The sequence below is a fragment of the Lactuca saligna genome, chromosome 3 (assembly GCF_052625555.1).
Source record: "Lactuca saligna cultivar CGN05327 chromosome 3, ASM5262555v1, whole genome shotgun sequence".
NCBI lineage: Eukaryota > Viridiplantae > Streptophyta > Magnoliopsida > Asterales > Asteraceae > Lactuca > Lactuca saligna.
Window position 1 is genome coordinate 27,401,366 of NC_136419.1, and position 6,493 is coordinate 27,407,858.

Sequence of the window (6,493 nt, forward strand, 5' to 3'; positions counted from 1 at the left end):
AAATGTGATAAGATCTTTAGGTTGGGATTACTTGCCATGAGCATGTGGATGTAAAAATTTGAATATATATATATATATATATATATATATATATATATATATATATATATATATATATATATATATATATATATATATATATATATATATATATCCTACAACGAGTTATATGTTGTTGAAATAATACCATACATCTAACTAACATACATCTAACTAACCAAAAGAAATGTTGTTTCATATATATATATATATATATATATATATATATATATATATATATATATATATATATATATATATATATATATATATATATATATATATATATATACATCTAACTAACCAAAAGAAATGTTGTTTCATATATATATATATATATATATATATATATATATATATATATATATATATATATATATATATATATATTCAAATGAGAACAATTCTTATATTGAGAACATTTAAAAATAAATTTCAACTACACATCTAAGAAAAGGAACAAGTCATTTAAGTGCTAATGAAGAAAAGGGTTATCTAGTAATTTAACTAATGATACCCTGTTCTTTGTTTTTCACGCACAAACTTAGTGACACTCTTCTCTAGTCTTGCCCTCTGACCAACACCGACTCCTCCCATTATGCCCCTACGACATTGATCCCACCTCCTAGTGCTTTTCTTCTTCCTCTGAACTTTTATCTATGCACGATACTTGTTCCAAAAATTCAATGCTTAAACTCAACAATCTGATCTTCCGAAGGTACTATCACAACTCTCTTTCTATTTCTCTCTCTCTCTCTCTCTGTCTCTCTATCTCTCTCTCTCCCTCTCTCTCTCTCTCTCTCTCTCTCTCTCTCCCTCTCTCATTAGCACTTTCTAGTTTGATTTGTACTTTGATCAGAAAAACAATGGTTCTGATTGAATTATGAGTCAGATTCATGATATTGTGAAATCTGGCATCGTTCCATTGATAATCATGAATCGTTTCTTCCTTATGTTAATTGTTGGTGTCAGTGATAAATGAAAATAATACGCTCTAGGGGTTGGATTGGAGTCTATTGGAGAGTTGTTGATCACTGTTGGATTTCATGCACATAAGGTGTTTGTCATATTGTCTGAAAGAACCTAATAAGTGTAAAAGTCGCATTTTATGTGAAAATCCTTAACTTTGAACCCTCATTAAGCCAAACATTAAGGTCCTTATGTTCAATTAAATTTCACATCTCAATATCCTAATGATTAATCAACAATCATGTTAAAAGTGATAAACTTAAGGCTTAACCATTAAGTACTTAATAGAACACCAAAAGTGATTTAGAAACTATTATGATCAATTTTCCCAAATTTGTCCTCCAACTTCTAAAATTCGTGCAAGTCAGTAGGAACACCTAAAAATCATGAGACTTATTTTTCTGGAAATATTATTGTGTCTAGTTTCTTCAAACTTTGAATCATATTTCGCAATTCCAAATCCTTGAGGGTAAAATTGACAATCTTCTCAGTTTGGTCCATGTTGTCACAGATTTCATGCATTGTCTTCAAAAAATCATAAAAAATTCATCAAAACTCCAAATGCCAAAATTATAGTTTCCCACATATAAATGGTCTGATATAATTCTTAGTAGATTAGTACAGTTTATACCAATAGTGTTGAGTGATCCAAATTGTGACAACTTAAAGTTACTAACTTGAAAATTTAATATAAAATCAACCAAAAATCATCAAAATGAGATCTTTATATTTCTGAAAAGATAAAAGAGGGAACTTTACCAATATTATTTTATCAAAATTTAATAATGAGTTGAAAGGTAAGAAAACAGATCCCAAAAGAGCAATACAATCAAAGAGAAAATAAGAAAATATATACATAAGTTTTATAAGAGTAATACAACAAATCACAAGTTAAATAATGTTATGATTATTGTGTAGGTTCTCGGAAAGGAAAGGATCCATCTTACTCATGCTAGCTGATTTTGAAGTTCAATGAGGCGAGTTACACTAACTATCCTATTATGTAACCATTACTTGTTTTATGATATTGCTTACGGTTACCCTAATCCGGTAAAGTAAACAAGGAAAGGCAAAATGTAGTTTGTTTTTCATTTGACATGCAAACAAGATTCATTTCGGCTTTCTTGATTCGTTAATTGTTCTCATGTATTAAATCACATGTGATTATATTATCTAATCACATATGACTTATATGCACAAGATTCATTTTTGTGTTTTCGATTCAATAGTTGTTCTTCGTCCATATTAGTCATTTGTGATTAAATATATAAAATGACATATGATTAAATAAATGATAACAACTATTGAACTGAGAATGCAAATTTGAATCTTATTCACATAAATCATATGTGATTAGATACGTATAATCACATGTGATTAAATACACGAGAACAATTATTGAATCGAGAACACAAAAATGAATATTGTCCATATAAATCTTATGCGATTAGATACATATAATAACATGTGATTATGTGTATCTAATCTCATATGATTTATGCGGCTAAGATTCATTTTCGCATTCTCGATTCAATAATTGACTTTTTTCCACTTTAATCATATGTGATTAAATACATATAACCAGATGTGATTATATGTTTCTAATCACATATGATTTTATTTGGAAAAATGAATATTGTCTATATAAATCATATGTGATTAGATACATACAATCACATATGATTATATACATGATAATAAATATTGAACCAAGAACACAAAAGCAAATCATTATCCAAATTAATCATATGTGATTAAATACATCTAATCACATGTGATTATATGAATCTAATCATATGATTTATGTGGACACAATTCATTTTCGCTTTGTTGATTCAATAGTTGTTCTCGTGTATTTTATCACATGTGATTATATCTTTTTAATCACATGTGATTAAGTACGTGAGCACAACTATTGAATCGAGAAGGCAAAAATGAATCTTACTACTTACTAGTTCCATGCATGTTGTGGTCCTCCCCCAGCCAACGAAGCGACCCACCCAAGTCTAATACATCAGATGGAAACCATGACCACTCAAATAGAAATCCATCTAAAAATACGAAATACTGACTTGCCTATCCCTTACACAGATGGAGACAATCCCAAACACAAGAGACTGGTCTTACAACAAAAAATTGAAACCACCCATATCCAACTGGATACTCAACTCATGACTCGAGATCCGTGAAACTACATGTGTATTACACCTAATACCTCTTAATTTGTGACAACCCCTCCCTAAATCGAGATATAACTGTTCTTGACCATCGCTGAGACTACCAGCCTCGCACCTAGCCTGGTCACCAGGTTCCTAAATGCCACACCCCCAAACCGAAATGACAAAAAGGTTCAGGGGTGGAGGACGTCATGGACAGTATCACAACAGTTGCATCATAGTAATCAAAGTAAACACAACCATTACATTAAATATATATAAGATATTTACATCTGTTTGATACATAGTTTGTATTCAGAAAAATATAACAAAAGAGTAAAAGACGTGACTCTATATGCTCCATCTTCTCAAAAGCTCATGGGAGTACCTATCTACTGATTCCCTGAGAATATAAAGGATTTTGAAAGTGTATTAACATTTAAATTGGTGAGTTCATAAGAATACTTTTGTAATGAAAATTTTCCATTAAATCTGTAAAAATGTTTGTATGCTTCTCAAGAAAATCCAATATTTTCCAAAATGTAGGTTTGTTACCATATTCTATAGTAGTATATGAAAATGTTAGTTTGTATGCATGGTTACCACCAGCTGACTAAAACTGCATGTAAGCTCTGAAATTGATAAACCCGCGTGTTGAATCCCTAAAAACATTAAAAATAGTAAAATCGTAGGGGTATGAACTCACAATTGATTATGTGCACATGCTCGACAGCAAAACCGGAAAGATGACCCTCGAGTTGGAGTACGCGAAATTAATGGTATCCAAATGATAATTAAACACATAATTGTATTTTAATTAGTGAAATCATTAATTATAGTGTTAGAAAACACTTGATTTTGGGTTAGGAATGTTACCAAGACTTGTTTGAAGTGGGAAAAAAGGGTTTTTAGCCAAGGTTCATGGTCCAAGGCTGTTTGCGGTTGGGATACAGTGTTTGCGGCCGTGAACAGGGTTTGCGGTTGTGAACTGTTTCCAGCTGTGAATAGGTTTGTAGCCCTTAAAGATATGAAGGCTGTTCTTGGTGTTCTTGAGAAAAACTTGAAGATTTGAAGGTTTGATCTTGAAGATATGAATGTTCTTGGGAGGTTCTTGGGAGCAATTTGAGAGAGTTATTAGGCGAAAACGATGAAAAATGAGAAATCTCTCCGGGAAAAACATTTATACCGGTCGGGTTTGCGGTCGGAATTGGGTTCTCGTTGGTAAACGGGTTTGCGGCCCAAGGGTTTACGACCGTATACGCCTGGCTGAACGATTTTTGCTGATTTTTCAAGGGAAAACTTGATTTTTTGAGCGATTTTGGTTCCGAAACTTATATAAATTTTATTTATATAATTTAAATGAAATTTCCAACCCTTATGAACTAAACGGAATACGCGAAATTCGAAAATTTATTTAACGGAAACTTGACTTTTGTTGACTGAAATGATTCGGGTTGTCACACCAAAGACCTAAATGGCAAGGCTACCCAGTCTAAGAACCCCTCAGCGTCACACACTGACTAATGAACATCACAGCTCCCCGTAGTCTTACGACACTCCCCCCACTGGCTAGTAGATGTTATAACACCCTGCAGTCTTACAACACTCCATCACTGAGTAGCGAATGCTACAGCACCCTGCAGTCTTACATCACTCCCTCACTTGTCATGGGCTCACCCCACGGTCTTTACTGTCTGCCCCAAGTGATTACCCCCACTTGGAGCCAACCACTCTTTTACACCCTCGTAACTACCAGAATACCAAATCATCCCACAATCTCGTTATCAAATCATCATCATACTGAGTTCACTGGACTCTTACTCCATGACCAAACATTAATAGGTTCACACACCCACCCATATTAAGCATTATACTACTCTTAATGAAAATTATTGCGTCCCAAGTACCTTCCCTCAATACAAATCCACAATTTAGGGCATCATAATCAAAAAGCACGATACACCATCACAGAATCTCACAATAGCTTGTCACAAGCACTGATCTTCAACTTATACAACCAGAATCTTTAAGGTGCCCAACTCATTAATGAAGAACGGAAAAATCATCAATGATTGAGAATGCGTTGACAACAACCCAAAACCCTAACATTACTGATCAAAACCCACATGAAACTACACATCCCGACTCTGAAGTTGATTGACAAATCAACTGTTGCCCTTCCTGGAGTATAGATAGCAATCTATACATCGAATTGGCAAATCTCTCAACAATCGAAACTTGACCTCAACGACCCAACCGCCTCATAATTTGAACATTGGCGAACTTGAAAGAACCATTGACCATAATAAGATCTCTAACCAACGACTACTTGTCGTGAAGACGGTCATTCATTCCCGTGCACATAAAACATGAATCATCTCGCTTTGCACCTTGCCTTGACCACATCTAGACCTAAGTCTCATAAAACTATATCACAGATCCCTATAACCCAATCTTCTGAAGCCACAACTCGAACATACCGAAAATTCTTTCAACATAATACTTATCCTTCCCCCACTTAGGGTTCGAACTACCGCTAATTGACATTCCAAAGAGACCACACATCAAACTGGCTCACCAGATATACCATACCCGACTCTTGGAGCATACCACGCAACACTCGATGACCTTCCAGATAAATATCAATCAACTCCAAGTATTAGGAATCTCAAATGGAGACCTCGGAAACTTCCCAACGTGATTGCCTCCAGTCACCAAGAATGTTATACAGTTGCACAAGCAGATATTTCGACAATCCTAAAATAGCATTGACTCTTTATCTGGGAATAATGGACTATCACACACTTCATTCTCCAAATCCTCAACCGACACCCCCAATCACAAGAATCAACTTAGAAACAGGAGACCTCACTCTCACAGTCGATCGCAACATAGACAACGAGGGTCGTCGTCCTGATATACTCATCCTGATTACCTGGAACTGTTGCTAGAATACGCCTTACTATACTCAATTAAGGTATATCCTTGTCCTCATCTATCACAGCCCACATTGGTGACTCTTTTACATCATAAGAAATACCTCACGACAGATATACTACAAAAATCCTTTAGTGCAAATCCCACAACTATCAGCTACCCCACAGGGTTTACCTCCAAACTCTGAAACCCGAAGCCCGCTCCCCCTTCCGTCCAATACGAAAATCGAGAATAATATAATCCTTATCATAGAAAATGACATCACAAACCATCGGCCGATCACTCAACTTAGACTACAATCCTCAACAATGCATCACCTCCACATCCTTTTTGAGTCTTGCGACTCCAACTGGCACCTCACTGGTCAAATCCCACAAGACCTAAACTCAATT